This window comes from Dromiciops gliroides, chromosome 1, assembly GCF_019393635.1.
Source record: "Dromiciops gliroides isolate mDroGli1 chromosome 1, mDroGli1.pri, whole genome shotgun sequence".
NCBI classification, from domain to species: Eukaryota; Metazoa; Chordata; class Mammalia; order Microbiotheria; family Microbiotheriidae; genus Dromiciops; species Dromiciops gliroides.
In genome coordinates, this window is record NC_057861.1 from 43,298,159 (window position 1) to 43,321,329 (window position 23,171).

Sequence of the window (23,171 nt, forward strand, 5' to 3'; positions counted from 1 at the left end):
CCCCAAGGAGACATGGGTCATGCCCTGTGGAAGATGGGCCATGCTCTCTCCCAGCACAACTGCATCATAGCCTGACTAACCTTCAGACCACCACTGCTGTCCCTTTCACTCTTCCTTCCCCACCAAACCACTTGCCTAGTTTTGTCCTAGATAAAAGAATTCCTGGAAATGACACTGTGGGTGTGTGCATACATGTGCACACAATTGTATAAACATGTGTGTATGTGCATATGTAGTGTATGTACATATACTATATCTACCAGCATATTAATATATACCTATAGCTAGATTTATATCCGTATCTATACCAACATCTATAACTACATCTTTTCCTATCTCCATATCTAGTTCTATCTCTCTATCTTCATCATAATGCATAGAGGGATCATGACTGAGTCTGTGATTTCACTGGATGAGCAAACTCTCTCAACAATGCAGGTTGGCACCTTCTCTTCAGCTTAGTCTTAGAGAGTCAACTGGGGAAGCTGAGAGGTGACTTGCCCAGGATCATACAGATAGTATGCATCAGAGGTAAGATTTGAACCCAGATCCTCCTGGAGAGACAGTGCTCTAGCCTTCACATCATGTAAAATTTTTTTTTTTTACCATGTTTTTCTGTTAAACATCAATTTGCAATCTGCTTAGCATATTGCCTAGCACATAGTAGGCACTTAATAAATCCTTCCATCTCCTTAAGCTGCCACTTGGGGCTTATATTTAGCAGTTTTCATTTGGTACATACACATATTAATATATCTAGCAGCAGTGTTCTGGGTCTGGTGAGAAATCCCCCCTTCTGGACCCTCACCTACCACCCTTTTCTGGACATTCCCTTTGTCTTCTCCTTTGGGCATGAGTTTCTAGTCATTCTCAGCTCTGCCCCTCTGAAGGAATGTTTTTCATTTCAGACCAAGAACAGTTAGATAATGGTAAGGAAGAATGACCACAGAATATCATCTCTGGCTAGTCAATAGCCTTTCCTTTACCAAAACTACTGTGGCTTAGTGAATAGAATACTACCTGGAGTCAGAAAGATTCAAAATTTAACCTCTTACTAGCTGGAACACTTACTAGCAAAATACTAACTGTGTGAACCTAGTGAACAACTACTAACTTGTTTTTGCTTAAAAAGATCCAGGTCCACAGTTTTCCCCCTATTCTGGGAAGTTATGAAAAAATAAAAGAATAAATAATTATCTTTTGTTTACCTTGACCCCCCCAGCCAGGGAAAATGGCCCTGGTGAATATAAATGGAAGTAATGCAGTCTATTCCTCCCTCTATCTCTTAAGGCATCCCACCTCTATTGTCTTTCTTCTGATGAATTTGAGCAATGAAACACAGATCAGCACTACATTTGTTTTAGAGATATTACCTTTAATATAAAAAGGAGGCAGGAAACAAACCCTTGAGAAATGGAGATTGGGATGCAGGTGTACCTCTCTTCTGAAAAGGGTGAGTAGGAGGGAAAAGGAGGAGGAGTGTGAAGAATTGTCAACCCTACTGGCTTCAACAGTGCACACAACTCCTTAGAATCATAGATTTAGAGCTAGGAGAGACCATGGGGGTCATTGAGTGCAACTGTTTTATAGATGAGTAAATGGGGGCCCAGGGTTACACAACTAGTAGGTAAGTGAGGTGGGATTCAAACCCAGGACTTCCAGATTTCAGGGAGAACATTCTGAGCAAAGCCAGACTCAGATGCATGACTTGATCAGAAGTCCTGACCTGTCACCTCTAAGGCTGATGCTCTCAACTCTATGGTTTCCGTGGGTATACTATTCAAAATCCTGAGCATAACTGCTTTTGCAGCGGGCTGGGTGGGTTGATGGATTGACTATCTTTGCTTTTCTCTTTCCTGCTTCTTTTTCCTTCTGCTCTGTGCCCCTGTCCAGAAGGTAACTTTCATCCTATCAGATGGCTAACTTGTCAGTCACCATCTGGCTCCAGTTGGTCAGAAGATCAGGGCAGCTCTCCAGGGAGGAGGACAACTAGGAAGGACAATGAGAGTTTCTTTCTGACAGTAGGTTTTGTCTCCAGCATGCTGTTATACTTATATAGAAGTTTAGTATATTAGATAGAATGTTGCACTTTAACAAACTGTCACTTTATCTGTCTATGTACATTCTTCCTAACTCATAGAAGCTTGGGACTGATACATTTTGTCTTTGTATTCCCAGCATCTGACACAGTGCCTTGCGCATAGTAGGTCCTTAAAATAAATGTATGGAGGAGCAGCTAGGTGGCGCAGTGGATAGAGCACTGGCCCTGGATTCAGGAGGACCTGAGTTCAAATCCAGCCTCAGACACTTGACACTTACTAGCTGTGTGACCCGGGGCAAGTCACTTAACCCCAACTGCCTCACCAAAAAAAAAAAAAAAGATTACATAAAATAAATGTATGGAATAAAAGTGCCTGCAAGGCTACTCATTCCAACAAGATGGGAAAGTCAACTTGATCTGTTTCCTCATCTGTAGAAGGAGGATGATAATACCTGTGCAGCCTAGTGTGTTGAATAGAGAACCAGCCTTCAGAATCAGAATGACCTGGGTTCAAATCCTACTTTTGGGGGGCAGCTAGGTGGTACAGTGGATAAAGCACCAGCCCTGGATTCAGGAGGACCTGAGTTCAAATCCGGCCCCAGACACTTGACACTTGCTAACGGTATGATCCTGGGCAAGTCACTTAACCCTCATTGCCCCCCCCCCTCCCCCCCCAATCCTACTTTTGCCACTTTCTGCCTGTGTGATCCAGGGATAGGGTTTTTTTTTTTTTTGGTGGGGCAATGGGGGTTAAGTGACTTGCCCAGGGTCACACAGCTAGCAAGTGTCAAGTGTCCGAGGCCGGATTTGAACCCAGGTACTCCTGAGTCCAGGGCCGGTGCCTGACCACTGCGCCACTTAGCTGCCCCCAGGGATAGTTTTTTTAACTTCTCTTTGTCCCAAAACCAATTCTTTAAGATTTTTAAGTTGCAGAGGACTTGATGCCCTGCATTGTTAAAGGGAGTTTTCTTACTGGGAGTTCTCTGTACCTGGTCAAACAAAACAAAAAAACCCAAGCCACTACAGAACCATCCTTCCCTTTGTTGCAAAAAACAGTTTCAACTTCAGGATGCCCCATCCCTGACTTTCCTCTGATCTAGCCTTTCTCTGAGAGTCGCTGAGAATTAGCATGTCTCTTGTCTCATTTCTTTTTCAAAGTGTGCCTACATTTTAATGACAGCTATTGCCAGGCAAGAAGGGAACAGGGGGAAAGGACAGCCAGGTCTGGCCTTTCCAAGAAGCCCTCTCCCTGTATGAGGAGGCACCAGTAATGTGTGTGTGTGTGTGTGTGTGTGTGTGTGCTGGGGGGAGGGATGAAAGAGGGCTGAAGTGGATCATTTCCTGGCAAGGGAAGGAACTGCAGAGAACAAAGATCTTCCCAATGCCTTCTTTCCAAGTGGGGGTGGGGGTGTGAGAGGTGAGACATTTGAGAGCCATGAATATAACCACCAGTTCAAATTTAAACAGCTGCAGGAAATCAATGCCTGGGATGAGCACTTTGCTTGACAGTTTTCCTCTCTGAAATGGCGATCATAAATTAGTTTTTCGCTCCCTTGCATGTTTTCCTTCAAAGGAGGACTTGCAAGTGTCTGCATGCAGGCTTGTCCTTGGAAATAATGATTGTTTCACGAGTGGGAAGAATAATGTAAAACCAGATGAAAAGCTCCAATCATGACAGACCCAGAGTATGGTGGTGGAGTGAGAGATTTTGGATCTCATGTTTTTAATATTTTCTGGTCTGAACCTGTGGGATCATCTAGGTGGGGAACTCCTAGTGTGGATAATCCCTTTACCCGTGCAGCTAGGTCGAGGCATAGTAGTACACAGACCACCAAGACTGGAGTCTTCTTCTTGAGTTTAAATCTGGCCTCAGACACCTACTAGCTGTGTGCCTCTGGTCAAGTCACTTCACTCTGCTTGCCTCAGTTTCTTCATCTGTAAAAGAAGCTGGAAAAGGAAATGGCAAATCACTCCAGTATCGCTGCCAAGAAAACCCCAGATGGGGTCATGAAGAGCCGGACATGACTGGACAATAACATGTGGATTTAGCAAAAATTTTTCTGTAATTATCATAATAGAGACAGTGTGGTGCAGTGGAAAGCTCATCACCTTTGGAATCAGAAGTCTCAGCTTTGCTACTCACTACCTATGTGATCTCAGCTATGCACCTTCTCTAGACCTTGGTTTGCTTAATGATAAAATGAGAAAGGATTAGACTAGATGACACCTAAGGTCCTTCCAGCTTGAGTTCTATCATCTTACAACAATAATAATAATGATAGCTAAGAGGCAGCATGATAGCGTAAATTTAAAAATCATGTATCCCTATCCGTGGGGCAGGTAGTTGATGCAGTTGATGTAGTGGATACAGTGCCAGGCCTAGAGTCAGGAAGACTCAGGTTCAAATCTGGCCTCAGACACTTAACTGCGTGATCCTGGGCAAGTCACTGAACCCTGTTTGCCTTGGTTTCCTCATCCGTCAAATGATCTGGAGATGGAAATGGCAAACCACTCCAGTATCTCTGTCAAGAAAACCTCAAATGGGATCATGAAGAGTCAGGTATGACTTAAAACGACTGAATAACAACAAAATCCCCATCATTAAAAAAGTTTGAGTACTGCTATACTCACTACTATATTACTAGTTATATATATATAATATGTATATAAACATATATACTTGTTTATAAGTTATATATGTACTACTGTATTACTAGTATTTGAAGATTAATTAAAAAAATTATAAGCACTTTTCTTTCCTATTCATCTCCTGTATCATAAAATTTTCACAAAAATAAAAATTAAAAATGATAATATAAAGATAAAATAATATTTTATCCTAGAGTCAATAGGGAGCCATTGGAATTTAGACCTATACTGTAGGAAAATCACTTCAGGTAGTTGTATGGAGGGTGGATTGTAACAGGGAGCGTCACAAGGCAAGGCAACCAAGTAGAAGCTATTGCAATAATCCAAGTGAAAGGGGATAAGGACCTGGACTGAGATGGTGGTCTTATGATTGGATGGAAAGGAACATTTCTGAAAGATGCCATGAAAATGACACACAGAGATCTGGCAACTGACCGGATATGTGGGATGACTGAGAACAAGGAGTCAAGGATGACACCAAGGTTTGCTAACTTGGGCAATTGGGAGGAAGGTGCTACCTTTGATAGTAATAGGGAATTTGGAAGAGAGGCAGGTTGGGGGAGGAAAAATATAATGAGATATGTGATGATTACCACTCATCTGTGCTTGGTCATCTTGTGACATCCATGCCGTTCTACCCCAAAATGAAAAGAGAAGGGTGTGTGTGTTTTTGGGTGGAGGGAAGGTCGCCGCCCCAGAACCTGATAGTAATAGTGCCAGGGAAGTTGTGATGAGATCCATGTTGAGCTTTCTAAGACAGGCATCAAGGTGCACTGGCAGGGGGGGTTCTTCACTGGGAGCTCCCTACACCAGGGAAAGGTGTACTTCAAACATAGTGCAAATTAGTATTATATTTTAAGTTGGCAAAGAAGTTTAAAGTATTATCTCATCAATCTTCACAACAATCTAGGCTTTGGTGCCAGATTTAGAATCTAATCCACTCTGGAGACTTCCTAATTGAGTGACTGAACAAGTCACTTAAGTTATCTTAAGCCTCAATTTAACCAAATGTAAAATTGGGATAATAATTGAATCTACCTCATAGGGTCATTGTGAGGATCAAATGGGATAATTTAATCATAGTTCTTTGAGAACTTTAAAATGCTTCATAATTATTTTCCTTCCTTTCTTCCTTTTTTCTCTTTCTTTCTTTCTTTGTTTTTCTCTTTCTCCTCTTCCTCCCTATCTTCCTCCTCCCTCCCTCCCTCCCTCCCTCCTTCCCTCCCTCCCTTCCTTCCTTCCTTCTTCATATGAGGCAACTGAGGTTCAGAAAAGTTGTTTTTTGCTCAGGGTCATAAGGATTATAAGGAAATCTGAGGTGTGACTTGAACCCAGGCCTTCCTGATTTTCATAGTCAGTTGCCTGGTATACTGAGAGTGATTTGCTCATGGTCACACATAGACCCCAGGTAGGACTTGAACCCTATGCTTTTTTGACTTCAAGGCTAGTCCCCTAGCCATTATAAAATGCTACCTTTCCAAAATAGCAATGAGAAACAATTGTAGGTATAACCATAAACAACTGGAAATCTAAATGGGTAATAGGATCATAGGTTGAGAGGCCATCTGAGTTTGACCCCCCTCCTTTTACATATGAAGAAATGGAGGCCCAGAGAGAAGTCCCCTCCCCAAGGTCACAAAGGAAACTAGTGGCAGAGCTGGTATTCTAACCCCAGTCTTCTATCTCCAGATCCATTCCTCTTTCCACCCCACCAGGCCAGCTGTCATCACAGCTGCTTCTTTGTACTTCAGCCACTTTGTAAAATCTCTGGCTCTCGGAGATGGAAGAGCTAATTCTGGTTTGGTTTTCATCCCGGAGCCTTCCGTCCCTTTAATGCAACATTAATGATTTAAGTCACACTGCAAAATGAATGCACAGGCCCCTCGGTCACGGCTGAGCATGTGGCTGCTTTAGCGGCACACACGTGGATAGATCCATGCATGGATGCCCACTTTTGTAAAGGGGATGGGGGTGGGGATGGTTGGACATGTGTGACAGCGATGGAATATTCTCATGGTACAGGATCATGGAGATTTTACAGTATCTTTGAATCCCAGAATTGGAAGGGATACAGGGACCATCTTGTCTAAGTCATTCAATCTCACCTTGAAGGTTTCCAGTGAAGGGGAAACCACTCCTTCCCAAGGCATCTCATTCCACTTACTGAGAAGTCCCTCATTATTATGGAAGCTTTTCTTATAGTCTTCCCCCCGCCCCTTTTTGTTTTAGTCTCCCGATTTCTACCCACTCCACCACCCATTTCTTCTGATTTTTTAGTTTCAGCTTCTAAAGTCTAATTTTACTTCTAATGCCCACTGCCTTTTGTGACCTTGGACAAGTCACTCCACCCAGTTTCCTCATCCGTAAAATGAGAAGGTTGGACAAGGTGAGCTATGAGGCGTCTGGAAGCTTTAGAACCAGGATCTTATGATCTCTTTCTCCACATTTTTTTTTTCTGGCTCCTCTAAGGTCCCTGCTGAAATCCTATCTTCTTCAAGAAGCTTTTCCCAACCCCTACTTAATTCTAGTGCCTCCTCTTTGTTCATTATTTCCAATTTATGCTACATACAGCTTGTTTGTGCTTTCACGTCATCTTTCCTATTAGACTATAAGGATCTTTAGAGAGGGAGGGGCCTGTAATCTGTCTTTCTTTGTATCTCCAACCCTTAGTAGTGCCTGGCACATAGTAGTTGGTCAATAAATGCTTGTGGACTGTGATAGAATTCAAGCTCCTTAAGGGAAAGGATTGTTTAAATTTTTTGTCTTTACATCCCCAATGGCTAATACAGCATCTGGCATACAGTGGGTATTTAATTAAATGCTTATTGATTGCCTGACTATTCCATTCCCCCCACTCCAGTCTTCTTTCTTTTTTTTTCTTTAAAAAAAAAATTAAATATTTATTTATTTATTTTGATTTTAAATTTTTTCCCCCAGTCTTCTTTCTCTATGCTCAGACTTCCCTTGTCCCTTCCACAAGAAGGAAGAACAGTTTTCTTTTTCTTGGATGTTTTGGAATTCAGCAGTGTCCAGGATGGACTCATCCATCCTCCCAGGGAATGACCAAGTGAACCTGAGTAGGACATGGTCTGCGGTTCCTTAGAAATAAGAGACAGTAGTCAGAATTCATCAATGAGCCTTGCTCTTGAATTGATTTCAAATTAAATTTTGTTTCTTTCATCCAGGTCAATACTTGGGAACAAGTTCTAATCAGAAGGGCTATTGGAAAGTCACTTGCTCAGCTCGGCTCATGTCTTGGCACCGTCAATGCGGGCTCCACATTTGATTTCCTGTACTTGGGCGTCTTTTTTCTTTTAATCATGATTTAAAACTTTACCCTGTGCTATTGGAAATGCCATTAATTAGCCTTTTCAACTCTTACAGGAATGCTTAATTATACATTTATTTTCTTTGGTTTCTCTGCTCAGGGTAAATTCTTGTTTCCCCCTCCTTCCTCCAGTAGACCACAAAGTGCACCACCAGTCAATAGCCGAATTATGAGAAGTGTAATTTCCTTTACAGACTTAATGAGCTGATGAGTAAATAGCTGTCAGGTCATTGGACACAGCTATTGATTGTGGTCGCCTGCCCAGCCAGTTCATTTCCCTCCTGCTGAGAATGACAGATCAATGGACAATCTCCCATGGAGGGCAGAATGCTCAGGCCTTCCTCTTCACTTAAGAGTTCTGCCCATCCCCAGCTCTCATATGGTCCTCCACTACTCTTCAGAGCTGCCAGGGTTTTACGAGCTTCCCTCCCTGACAAGCCCTTGCCTGTAGTTCTGGCTTTATGGACCAACTAGAATCATAGCTTCCTTCTCAGCTATCAATCCTTGCTCCCAAAGGTTAATGTCTAATACAAAATCCTCTAAAGTTGAGAGGCCATAAGGTAAGGGACAGACAGGGCTCCCACACACAAGGGAGACAGTTCTTACTGGTTTGGCAGGAGTTTTTGGGGGGAGAGGGGGCTGCCTGGTTAGGGTGGACAGAGGCTACTGGTCAGATCAAATAAGTAAATGAAAAAGGCATGTGATAATAACAATAGTTAGCATTTATTTGTTTTTTTTTCTTGGTGAGACAATGGGGGTTTAAGTGACTTGCCCAGGGTCACACAGCTAGTAAGTATCAAGTGTCTGAGGCCGGATTTGAACTCAGGTCCTCCTGACTCCAGGGCTGGTGCTCTATCTGCTGCACCACCTAGCTGCCCTTTTTTATTTGTTTGTTTTGTTTTTAATAGTTAGCATTTATGTATTAATTTAAAGGTTTTAAAGCTCTTTACAAATACTACCTCATTTTATCCTCACCACAACCCTGGGAGGTAGGTGCTATTTATTATCTGTTTTACAGTTGAGGAAACTGAGGCAGATAAAGATTAAGTGACTTGCCCAGGGTCATACAGCTAGTAAGTTTCTGAGGCAGGATTTGAACTCAGGTTTTCTAGATTCCAAGTCTTTGAGTTTATGCACTGCATCTATCCTCTTCCTAACATTCCTGTTACTGTCAAAGGTACCACCATTCTTCTAGTCACTCAGGGTCACAATTTAGGTGTCATCCTCGGCTGTTTCCTTTGACTCTAATATCTAACCAGTTGTTAGGTTCTCTCATTTCTACCTTTGTAATATTTCTTATATATGCCCCCTTCTTTCTTCTGTTACTGCCACTATTGTGGTATAGTCCATCATTACTGGAAAGGTGGATTCAGTCAGGAACTCAGGAAGCTCAGGGAGTCAGGAATCCAGGAGAGCTGGACTTGGAGTCAGGAACCCAGGAATCCCCAGGAGTCAGGAAACCAGAAAGTCCAGACATCAGGAACCTAGGAAGTCACTTAATCTCTATCTGTAAGGAATCCTGGGTTCGTGACTCCTGAGTTCCTGATGTTTGGACTATTGCAAACACCAACTGGCTGGTGTCCCTGCTTCAAATCTCTTTTCTCTTCTAGTCTACCAATATGTCCCATTGATCATCCTAAAGTACAAGTCTGACCACATAGGCCCCCAACCCTATTCTATCAGATGCAATAACTTTTTTTTTTTTTTTTTAGTGAGGCAATTGGGGTTAAGTGACTTACCCAGGGTCACACAGCTAGTAAGTGTTAAATGTCTGAGGCCGGATTTGAACTCAGGTCCTCCTGACTCCAGGGCCGGTGCTCTATCCACTGTGCCACCTAGCTGCCCGATTCAACAACTTTTTAACATCGTTAGTATCAAATATATAATCCTATTTCAGGTTCAAAGCTTATCACTTCGCTGCCACATCCCTATCTTGATCTCTGTTTCACATCAAAGACTTGTGTGAACCACTTCCACTTGACTGAGGCAATGTTATACCATGGAAAAACAATGGCTCTGGAATCAGAGGACCTGAGTTCAAATATTGTCTCTGATACTTACTACCCGAGTAATCTTGGGTAAGTCACTTCTTCACCTCTCTGGGCCTCAATTTCTCATCTGTAAAATGAATGGGTCAGACCAGACAGTCTCTGAAATTCCTTCCAACTTTAGATCTATGGTCCCATGACCCACTCTACCTTCTGACCTCAGTGGTCTGTTTTGTGTAATGGGAATGAGCATTAAGGCCTTGAGGAGGAAGAACCATTTGCCAAATTTGGGACTATGCTTTGGAGTCTTAAATTGTGTTCTTCTCCTCCACATGCCCCATGTATGCTAGCTACTCTAGAGGTGGTAGGCATTACCCTTAAGGAATTCTGGGAAAAGTCATGAAAAAGGCCATCTTCTGATGTAGGGGGAAGGGGAGATTATGGAGAGACAGCTAAGGCCCCTTGAACCCTAGGGTAAGTGGCTCAGTAGAAGCCCTCATTGGGCAGATGCTGAATTGATGGAAGGACTTTCCTCATCTGGAAGTTCCCTTTATCAATGATTTTATAGGTCTAGTTCCCATCTTTGTCCTTAGAACCTAACATAGTACTTGGAACAGAATAGGCACTTAACAAAGCAATCACTGAATAAATGTTCTTTGAATGTTTTATGGCTAGCATGTCTGAACTGGAGTGATATGGAACTCGTGACCTAGAGATTGTGGTATTCTCCCAGAATCTCCTTGGCCATCTTGCCCCATGGGCAACTTAGACCAGGGGTTCTTAACCTTGGATCCCTGGACTTGGTTTTTAAAAAAAAATTTTGATAATTATTTCAATATAATTGGTTTCTTTGGTAATTCAATGTATGTTATTAATTTAAAAACCTTATTCTGAAAAGAGATTCAATGCTTTGCTAGACTTCCAAAGATGGCATAGCACAAAAAAAGGTTAATAATCTCCTAGAAGACAGACAACTCAAAGGAAAAATAAATTCTTGCTGACCTATGGGGCATGGAGGAGGAAACAGTCCTGAGTGAATTCCTGGAAAGTAAATAGTTTGGCCAATCATAGTCTTTACTGGGCAGGTGCCCAGTGCTAGGCAATCAATCCTTCCCAAGAGATCTTTGGAAGCTGAGTCTCTCACCTCTGACTGCTGACCTTTCATTTTCCTTTTGGTGGAAGAACCAGTCCTTTGAGCTACTTCAGGCCACTATGTACACCCTTCCCCCTTCTTACAGCTCTTCTATATGTGAGGTCTTCTTCCCATTAGAATGGAAGCTCCTTGAAGGTAGGGGCTATCTTGTTTGCTTATATTTGCATCCTTGGTGCTTAGCACAGTGCCTGGCATATGGAAAGGGTTTAAAAATCACTCTTTGCTGTGTCTTCGCATCTTTTTTTCTCTCTCCCATCTTCTTCCTTCCACTTATCTCTCTCTTTTACTATCTCTCCTATTTCCTTTCTTTCTCTCCTGTCTCTCTCTCTCCTTCTTTCTCTCTGTCTCCTCTCTGTTCCCTTCTTTCTTCCCTCTCCCTCAGCTGCCTACTATATACTCCCCCCTCCTCCATATGCTTATAGACTAGGCATAAAATGACAAATGGACAGGATGGGCAAGACAAAGTAGCATCAGAGATCTGGGGAATGGGAGAGATCAATTCTAGTTGGGAAGATTTGAAGAGGCCTCTTGGACAGGGTGGCAGAAGAGCTGGTCCTTGAAGGAAGGTAAGGATCTTAATAGCTGAGTGTGGGGAAGATTGCATTCCAGGCATGGGGAACAGCTCAGGTAAAGTCACAGAGGTGGGAGATAGCAGGATGAAATAAGGGAATGGCAAGCACTTCAGGTTGGCTGGATTATGTGTGGAGAATAATGGGAAAAGAAGGTTGGAAAAGAGAGTAATAGGGGTAGACTGAGGAGGGAGGAGGGGAGACTAATTAGGGCAAGTGATCTTCTTTTTTCTTTTTTTTCTTTTTGCAGGGCAATGAGGGTTAAGTGACTTGCCCAGGGTCACACAGCTAATAAGTGTCAAGTGTCTGAGGTCAAATTTGAACTCAGGTCCTCCTGACTCCAGGGTTGGTGCTTTATCCACTGCACCACCTAGCTGCCCCAGGGCAAGTGATTCTTAAACTGAATCTGGAGAGTAGACTAAGGTTCTGAGAGGCAGAGGATAAGGAGGGGTTGCATTCCAGGAACCAGTCTCAGCAAATGCTCCCAGAGAAGTGAGAGGTGTATCAAATTAACAATTTTAAGAACAACATGTAGTCCCTCTTGAGAGGAATGACAAAGATTAATTTGAAACTAATCTGGAAGAACAGGTCAGGGCCAGACCTCAAAAAGCCTTAACCACTAAGTTGTGGAATTTGTATTTTGAATTTAGAGAGCTATGGAAGGTTTTTGAGCCAGGGGTTACATAGTTCAGAACGGTTATGGTTATTTAAGAATCTGTTTAGAGGAAGGATTGGAGGGCCGGGAGAATGGTAACTTTGTATGTATATATATTTCTTCCTTCCTTGAGAAGCCCTACTTACTTTTCTTCCAGGATCTGGGGGAAGAAATCACTGGTCAGTAATCTCCCAGCACCATTGAAGCAGCCAGTTTGTCTGGGAACTGGCTCAATCTTGCAAGAACTGCTCTGGGAATCATTAGCACAGCATCATGGAATTGCCTATGTTTAATTGCATTATACGTGGTGGGGGAGGGCTGGGTTGTTTAAAAAATATCTTTCTCAAATGCAGAGTTGCAATGTTCCTAGACCTAAGTTTTCCCTCTGTTTGACATTCTCCCAAACAGTTTTTCTTTTCTGTTGGCTGTCAGGACCCTCCTTTCCCCCAGCACTCTCTCCCTTGGGAGCCTCAGGACTGCATAGTGCTCGCTCTGGAGTCCAATGCCTTTTTTTCCCCTCCCTTTTTAAACATGCCTCTGTATTTCTCTCTAGGACAGTGTGTGCACACTCAGCATATCCTGAGAATTATTAGAGGACAGAGCAAACATCCTTGATAAGGGGTCATCCAACCTTTGCTTGAATTCTTCTTGCAGGGGAAAGCTTACCACCTCCCAAGTAGCCGATTCTACTTGTGGGTATCTCTTATTGTCAGGAAGTTTTCCTTTACCTTGAACTGAACTCTGACTCTCTGAAATTTCCACTCATTCATTTGAGTTCTACCCTCAGAGGCCAAGCAAATCAAGTCTTACCCCCTATGACAGTCCTTTAAATACCTTATGAGGCTCACAAATTTAGAACTGGAAGGAAGCTGATCTTATAACTTCAAATCCTTAAAGGTAGCCCTTACATCTTCCCTGATTCTTCTCTTCTCCAGGATGATTTAAAAAAAATTCAATTCAATTCATTATTTATTTATTTTAAACATTCTTTTCTTTTAAAATTTTAAGTTCCAAATTCTCTTCCTCCTTCCCCACCCACGGAGAAGGCAAGCAGTATGATATCAATAATACATGCAACATAATGCAAAACCTGTTTCTCTATTAGCCTTCTTTAAAAAAAAGGCAAGAAAAATAAAATGAGAAAATTCGACTTCAATTTGCACTCAGAGTTCATTCGTTCTCTCTCTGGAGGTGCTTAGCATTTTTCATCATGAGTTCTTTGGAATTGTATTGGATCATTGGATCATTGATCAGCATAACCAAGTCTTTCACAGTTGGTCATTACAACGTTGCTATTACTGAGCACAATTATCTCCTGGTTTTTCTTATTTCATATAGGTCTTTCCTTGTTTTTTTTTTTCTGAAACTGCCCCCTCATTATTTCTTGTAGCACAATGGTATTCCATCATAATATACCATAAGTTGCTCAGCCATTCCACAGTTGATGCAATTTCCAGTTTGTCACCACAAAGAGAGCTGCTATAAGTATTTTTGTACCTATAGGTCCTTTTTCTTTTCCCTTGATCTCTTTGGGATACAGACCTAGTAGTGGTATTGCTGGGCCAAAGGGTATGCACAGTTTTATAGCCCTTTGGGCATAATTCCAAATTGTTCTCCAGAATGGTTGGACCAGTTCACTACTTCTCAAGCAGTTCATTAGTATACCTATTTTCCCCTCATTCCCTCTAGCATTTGTCATTTCTGATAGGTGTGAGGAGATACCTCAGAGCTGTTCTAATTTGCATTTCTGTAATCAGTAGTGATTAAGAACATTTTTTCATATGACTATAGATAACTTTGATTTCTTCTTTTGAAAACTGCCTGTTTATATCCTTTGACCATTTATCAACTGGGGAATAGCTCTTATTTTTATCAATTTGACCCAGCTCTATACTTAGTATATATTTGAGAAATGAGGCTTTTATCAGAGAAACTTACTGTAAAATTTTTTTATATTCCTTCATTATGTATGGCACCTTTTAGCATAATGTAGTTTCCCTGATTATCACTCTTAATTAGGTCTATTTTTGCTTTTGATTTGTCTGAGATCATGATTACTATCCCTGCTTTTTTTTTTAACCTCAGCTGAAGCATATTAGATTTTGCTCCCGACCTTTATTTTAACTCTGTGTGTGTCTTTCTACTTCAAGTGTGTCTCTTGTCAACAATACATTGTTGGGGGGCGGCTAGGTGGCGCAGTGGATAAAGCACCGGCCCTGGATTCAGGAGTACCTGAGTTCAAATCCGGCCTCAGACACTTAACACTTACTAGCTGTGTGACCCTGGACAAGTCACTTAACCCCATTGCCCCGTGAAAAAACAAAATAAAAAAACCCAATACGTTGTTGGTTTATGGTTTCTTATCCATTCTGCTATCCGCTTCCATTTTATGGGTGAGCTCATCCCATTCACATCCACAGTTATGATTACTAATTGTATATTTCCTTCCATTCCATTTTCTTTTATTTCTTCCCCCTTCTCTCTTTTTATCCTGTCTCTCCTCAAAAGTCTATTTTTCTAATAACCACGGCCTCCTTTAATTGTCCTTCACTTTCCTTCAACTGATTCTTATATGAGGCAAGTTGTGTTACCTTGGTAAAGCTTCCTGAGAAACTCCAGAAGAAATATTAATTAAATGCCTACTGTGTTCCAGGTGCTCTGTTAAGTGCTTTACAAATCTTATCTTATCAGATCATCTTAACAACCTTGGTAGGTAGGGGAAGGGAAGAGAATAAGCATTTATATATTGCTTACTGTGTGCCAGGCACTGTGACAAGTACTTTTAAAATATTATCTTATTTTATCCTCATAACAGTCTTGTGAGGAAGGTGCTATAATTATTTCCATTTTGTTGTTGTTCAGTTGCTTCAGTTGTGTCTGACTCTTAATGAACCTTTTGGGGTTTTCTTGGCAAAGATACTGGAGTAGTTTGCCATTTCCTTCTCCAGGTCATTTAACAGATGAAGAAATTGAGGCAAATGGGGTTAAGTGACTTGCCTAGGGTCTCATAGCTAGTAAGAGTCTGAGGCCAGATTTGAATTTAGAGAGATCAGTCTTCCTGACTCTATCCGATGTGCTACTTTAGCTGTCTATTATCTCCATTTTACAGATAAGGAAACAGAGGCAGGCAGAGGTGAAGTGAATTGTCCAGGGTCACACAGCTAGCAAGTTTCTGAGGCCAGACTTGAACAGAGGTTTTCTTGACTCCAGGCCCAGTGGTCTATTCACTGTGCCAACTACTTGCTTGAAGGCACCTCTAGGAATGGGTGACAAGTTCTCAAGCAATGCTGGAGACAGCATTTACTATTGTGATGTAGCTGTCTTTATATCATAGCATCACAGAATTACATATAGAGGGGACCTTTGTGGTCATATAACCTAACCTTTTTATTTTAGGGATGAGGAAGATTATGTTCATTGTGAGAAAGTGACTTGTCCAAGGTCACGCAGGTAGTAAGTCCTACAAATGGGACATACACCGGGGTCCTCTGACTTCAAATCCCGAATGCTTTCTCCTATAAGCTTGTGATTGTGGACAGACTAAAATGACCAGCCCTGTGCCAAGTTCCATTTAGGCCCCTCCTGGGAAATTCACCAGAAGATTATTTTAAAACATTTGTTCAATTATGACTCATTCTCCAGTAGTTCATAGACATTGTTCTATGAAATCATAGCTGATATTCACATCTGAAGTTTTCAAAACACTTCACATGCATCACCCAAGTTCTCATAGGATGGGCTTATGAATGATGGTGCTGAACCTAATCCCCAGCTGTTTCTCTCCCTTCTTTCCTTGTCCATCCCATCTCTCTTCAGAGGAGAGTCTCCTCTCCCTGTCAGCAGGTCAGGTTGATGCTGCCCTGCAGCAGACTCCTGGGAGCAACCTTCTATCTGGGCATATAAACTGGGTCCCAAACTTTTTTTTTTTTTTTTAGCGAGGCAATTGGGGTTAAGTGACTTGCCCAGGGTCACACAGCTAGTAAGTGTTAAGTGTCTGAGGCCAGATTTGAACTCAGGTCCTCCTGACTCCAGGGCCGTTGCTCTATCCACTGCGCCACCTAGCTGCCCCTGGGTCCCAAACTTAATAAGAGAGTTTCTGGAAACCTCAAATTGCTGATCTGGCCCCTCTGACAGGAGGGTAAAGATTTAATTTCTAGATAGCTGAGGAAAGAGTCAGGAGACAATTTCTGTCAGATATAGGGGAACATCAGAGTAGGATGGGAGAAGAGGGGGCAATGGTACTATGTCTCTCTTGCTGGCAGAGTCCAGGCCAAGGAATGCAAGAGAATCAAGAAGGTCAAGCTGGGTTTGTATTGTGAGGACATTCTCGGAAGGAGAGAATGTGGTATTACTCCCATTTGCCAGCATCTTCACATCTGAGTTCAAAGGAGCCTCAGAGGCCATCTAGTTCATCCTGACAAAGAGTCCCTCCTCTGACCCCTCATAAAAAGTCAGCCTGCCTCCATTTGGATACTTCCCAGGCATGGGGAGCCCACTACCTTTTGAGTAAGCTCATTCCATTTTCAGATGGCTGTAGCTACTGGAAATGTTTTTCTTATATGGAACCAAAGACTGTTTTTCTCTAACTATTAACAATTGCTTCTACTTTAGCCCTCTGGGAACAACCAGACTAAAGTAAAATTCTTTTACCTGACAGCCCTTAAAATAGCTGCTTAATAGTGAGCATTTATATAGCACTTTAAGGTTGACAAAGGGCTTTATATATGTTATCCCATTTGATCCTCACAACAACCCTAGGAGGTAGGTGCCATTATTATCCACATTTTACAGATGAGGAAACAGAGGCTAAGACATTTACTGGATGTATGACCCTGGATAAGCCACTTAACTGTTGTCTGCTTCAGTTTCCCCATTTGTAAAACGAAGATAATAAGAGCACCTACCTCCCATGGTTGTTGTGAGGATCAAATGAGATAATATTTATACTTTGTAAACCTTAAAGTGTTTGTTATTATTATTATTATTATTATTTGTGGGGCAATGAGGGTTAAGTGACTTGCCCAGGGTCACCCAGCTAATAAGTGTCAAGTGTCTGAGGCTGGATTTGAACTCAGGTCCTTCTGAATCCAGGGCTGGTGCTTTATCCACTGTGCCACCTAGCTGCCCCCAACTATTATTATGATTATTGCTACTATTATTATTACTAACTTTAGGTCCCAACCTCTATCCATTGCCCCACTTAGCTGCCTCATAGCTAAAAGGTAACGTTGCTAAACACTAACCCAAATCTATTCTCATTCAGAACCAGGTTCTGGGAAGAGCCCCGGTTGGGGTGGGGTGTGGGGGGGTGGGTGAATTCCAGCCAGATCCAGTGTAGTACTGGGGAAGTTCTAAGCTTTCTATGGGTCTTTCTATGGGCAATTTTCTATCCTTGAGTCTTGTCTCTCTCTGGGTGATTGCACTCATATCGATGGGCTAAAGGGTGCCATTACTTTAGCTCTGAGCCCTCAGCTCTCAGAAATGCCACTTCCTTCTTCAGTTTGCTAGATTTCACCAAACTGTGGTCACTTGATTTTGAAATAATGGAGTAGGCCATTCATGTGAACAGACAGATGTGCCTAACTGGAGAGAGTGTTTTTACTTTTTTTATAAAATCAAAAAAAGGAACAAAATAAACCATAATGGAACATGTATCATAGAGCTGCATGCCTTCAGTGTCTCTCAGATCTGGGAAGTTCCGAAGCAGTATATAAATAGTTTCTGAACTGAGGTATTTTAGGACATAGTTCAAGTTCCCTGGGCTAAGGCTCAGCTGTTATTGGACTGCCAGGTGTCCCTACTTCAGGAGTCAACAAAACCACATCTTGGAATTAGGAAAACTTCCCAATGCAGCCAGTGGAAGTAAGGACTCAGGCATGGTCCAGTAGAAAAGCTACTCTTTCTAGTTGAGGATTTGAGTTCAAATCTCAATTCTTTTGTGACCTGAAGCAAGTCACCCAAAGGAAGACCCTCTGGGTTTTGACTTTCCTCTCTTCAAAATCAGGGGTATGGATTAGATGGCTTCTGATATCTCCTCCAGCTCCAGTGGAGTTTCCCAGGTATCTGTCCCATTCTAATATTTTCTTATCAATGGCTTGATGTAGGTGTAGAAGACATACTTTGATCTTCAAATGACACAGGATCTAAACAGATCTTAAAGGCTGGAATCCTGGGATAATAACAGCAGAGGTTTGGAGGGTTGTTGGGGGGATTAAATATGATTTGACCTCATTTGATGTACATATATGTATGCACACACATATGTCTATAAATGTAAAGTATTTTGCAAACCTTAGAGTGTTATATAAACATTAACTATTAGGTCCTGGATAAGTCAAAAAGTGTCCAAAGAGCAGAAGCCTGGTTGCTGAATTTTCCTCAGTTGAAGACATATGAGGATTATTTAAAGGAATTGGGGATGTTTATCACAGAGAAGAGAAGATTGGGATGAGAGGGACAGGGCATGATAGCAGTGTTAAAGTATTTGAAGGACTGTCACTGAGTAATTAGATTTGTTATGGATGGCACCAGGGGCAGACCCAGGAAAGGGGTGGGGGATGTTACAGAGAAATCAATTCAAGTTTTATGAAAGGGAAAACTTCTTAATGAACAGAGCTATCCAAGAGTGATTATTGTGGTTTGTCCTTCTCTAAGAGGACCATGACATCGTGGTGATGTCATGACTTGCACAGAATTGGATTTAAGTGAGGGAAGGATGTGCAAGGTCACCAACCTCATTCTCTCCTCCAGAGCCATCTGGGTCCAGTGACAAGATGTGTATATTAGGATGAATGGAGATGGCCCTGGATGTTTGAAGCGATTGGGGTTAAGTGACTTGCCTAGGGTCACAGAGCTAGTAAGTGTCTGAGGTGAGATTTGAACTCAGGTCCTCCCAATGAGCTCCTTGTGGAGGTAGTGAGCTACCCATTGCTGGAGTTCTTCAAGAAGAATCTAGATGACCATTTGTCAGTTATCTTTTGGTGGGGATTACTTTTTAGGTACGGGTTGACCCAGATGATCATTGAGGTCTCTTTCAATCCTGAGATTCTATGATTTTATGATTCTATTCCTGGCTCAGAAGAGCTCTTTTAGTTTCTGACCTCCTTAGTGTGGTTTAATAGACCTTGGCATCTCCCATTCCCATGAAGGGGGATGACATTGAGGCATAATTTCCCAGCCCTGAGATCACTTTTCTTGTTTGCATGCCTTCATCTGTACCCAGAGTGTAGTCTTACAGGTGACTGCACCCCTGAACATCTCTATCACTTCTTGGGCCATCCTTGGCTATCTCTGGAAGGACTGAGCCAGCCAGCAGAGGGAAGCCAGACATCTCAAGCTACCCTCTTTAGTCAGCCAAGTCTTAACAGCAAACACGCTGATAAGCCGCTCCTAAGCTCCATGACATGTTTTCAGACACTTTGAATTAAGTGGGTGCTCTTCCTTCTCCGGTGAAATCCCCATCAAGCCTGCCTCCTAAATATGAGTGACTCCTCAGGGGACTGGGTTGAGACCCACAACCCTCCTCCACTCCACTCTGGCTTGTGCCAGTTTGCAATCAAAGATAGAATTCAGCCATGGAAATCCAATGGAAATCCAATTCCTTGGAATCTAGTCTTCCTCTTATCTTGGAGTCTGCATGGCATAATGAAAGGAATGTTGAATTGGGAAGCTGTGTGACCTTGGGCATATTATTTAACCCCCCGGGGCCTTGATTCCTCTTCTATAAAATAAAATAAGGAGGTTTCACTAGCTTATCTCTAAGATCCCTCCCAGCTCTAAATATGTGACCCTATGAGACCCATATTTCATTGCCCCCCACCAATGAATACCAATCTCTCATTCACAGACATAGCTCTGACCTCAGAGGGTTAGTTCCCTACTGGTTAATGAAGGTTTGTTTTTGGAGAAGACAAAAGTCTAATTTGAGAAATGAATGAGGACGCTGCCTGCTTTCCCTCCCAGTTTAATTAAGAAACAAAACCCAAGTGAGAATAGCATGTGCTTCTTTTCTAGTCCTGTGGAATAATAATGATAATAATGGAGTAGAGTGGAGGCAAGGGAGCACAAGCCCTCAGGTGAGAGAGAGAGTACTTCCCCCCACCACGTGAAGATCAAAGACTACATCTAATATTTCTAGAACTCTCCAAACCCTGTGTGGGGGGGTAGTGTGAGCATCTGTGACATGGGGGCTTCAGGGAAGCCACAGGGTGGGAGCCTCATCCTCTGACATCAGCTTCATAGAAGGAAGCCCTTTATTTCCCCATCCCATTCTGGAAATGATCTTTTTGGAAGCTTGTTTCCTACCAGGAGGGACCATTGGACTAGGAATTAGAGAGCCTGAGTTTTAATCCCAGTTTTTCCACATTGGTAGCTGTGTGACCTTGAACAAGTTACTTAAATTTTCAGCATCTGTTTCAATTCCACTTCACCCCATTTGCTCTGACTAAATAAACATTTAAGAAATGCCTATTATGTGCAAGGCTGATCTTTTTTCTCCTTGATTCCATTCTCCTTTTTTCCTGTCTTAGAGCCCCCAATGACAACTTTTTCTCCACTTTATTTGTGCTACTCTTTATAAGAACTATCATCTTAATGTGCTGCCTTACAAGCACTAACTCATTTTGATCTTTGAACCCCCAGCCTTGAACACAATACTTGGCAAAACATTTCAGCACTTTAATGTTGCTACAATCTCATTCATTTGGTTATTCCCTTCAATGATGCAAACAGAAACCCACTCATGGCTGCCTATCTTGTGAGATTCTACCCATAAATTTACTGTAGGGAATCTTTCTGACAGGCCAAGAACTTTCCTCTAGATATCTTAAGACAGTGTAGTGGATAGAGTGCTGAACCTGGACTTAAGAAGACCTGAATTCAAATCCAGCTTCAGATGCTTACTAGCTATGAGATCCTTAGTCTTTGCCTGCCTCAGTTTAAAAAACTGTAAAATGGAAATATAACAATACCTACCTCATGGAGTAGGTGTGGGAATCCAATGAGATAATATTTGTAAAGTGCTTATCCCAGTGCCTGGTATATAGTAGGTGCTATAAAAATGCTAACCCTCTTGCTCTTCTTAATATTGCATTTTAGATGAACTAATAGGCATTTATTAAGTAATTACCATGCTCTAGGCACTTTTCTAGGTTCTGGGGATACAAAGCTGACTATAAAAGAGATGTTGCCCTCAGGGAGTGGTGATGGGGAGAAGAGGTACATATATCAGTATGTGTGGAATAAATACAAAATGTACACAAGGTAGTTAAAAACAAGGCAGCTAGATGCCTCAGTGGATAGGGCACTGCCTCTGGAGTCAAGACTTTACTTCCAATCCTGTGTTAGACACTCACTAGCTGTATAACCCTAGGCAAGTCACTTAATCTCTGTTTGCCTAATCCACTGGAGAAGGAAATGGCAGACCACTCCAATATCTTTCCCAAGAAAACCCCAAATGGGATCATGATGAGTTGGACACGACTGAACGAACAACGGCAGTTGAAAACAAGGTTGGGAGGGAGGGCACTAGCAGTTGGAGGCCATCAGTAGAGGCTTCATGTAAAAAAGTGGTCCCTGAGTTTCATCTTGAAGGAAAAGAGGGTGTCTGGGAAGTAGACATTAGAATGGAGGGTATTTCAGGTACGAACAGTCAGTTTAAGAACATAGGGATGGGAGAAGGGCTGCCGTGTATAAGCAATAGAAAGAAGGCTGATTTGGACAGAGGGTACTTACTTACTGGAAGAGGAGGATGAGGTTAGGAAGGTTGCAAAGGGTTTTGAAAGTCAAACAGAGGAATTATTATTATTATTATCATTATTTTCAATAATAATAATTATTATTATTGTGCCAACGAGGCACATGGGCTATCCCTTGGGCATTCCTTGCTCTCCTTGCATGGTCAGCCTTCCTTCTTTTCCAGTCCTACATCTCTGATGATGCCCATTAAATCCTTTCTTATCAAGCCTTCACTGGAGACTTATTACAAGCCTTCTCAAACCCACCATGCACCTCTCCATTTCCCTTTGGGTGAGCTTCAGATTCTTTAAAGTCCTTGGAGTTCCATGCCTCACAACCAAACGGCCTCCCTGGGATCATCTCCATTAGCCCATGTTCTCCATTGGTGGCCATTACCAGTCTGCCTTTGGCAGTGTCACCTGGTGGCTTATATCTATAAAGACAAGAGATCAAGGAGTGCATCCCAGCATGTAAGGCAGATCTCTGACTCCAGGCCCAGCACTCTATCCCAGCACTCTATCCCCTGAGCCACCTTTTGTTGTTGTGGAGTTGGTTCAGTCATGTCTGAGTCTTTGTGACCCCATTTGGGGTTTTCTTAGCAAACATATTGGAGAGGTTTGCCATTTCCTCCTCCAGCTCATTTGATAGATGAGGAAACAGAGGCAAACAAGGTTAAATGACTTGCCTAGGGTCATACAGACATGGCTGAGAGTCAATCAAGTAACATTTATTAAGTGTTAGGTGCTGTGTAAAGTGCTGGGGCTACAAAGAAAAGCAGAAGGTAGTCTTTGCTCTCAATGTGCTCACAAAGTAATGGAGGAGATTGCAAGCAAACTATTATGTATAAACAAGATATAGACCTGATAACTTGGAGATAATCAGTGGAGAAATCCAGATATCATCCATCCATCTTCCCACTGCATCAGTGGAGTCCTACTCCACTATAAACTATATTGACTTAGAAAAGCACAAATTAACACCATCTATGTTGTATTGTATTTTTTATTTATTTTGTTAAACATTTCTCAATTACCTCGTAATTTGGTTTGAGTC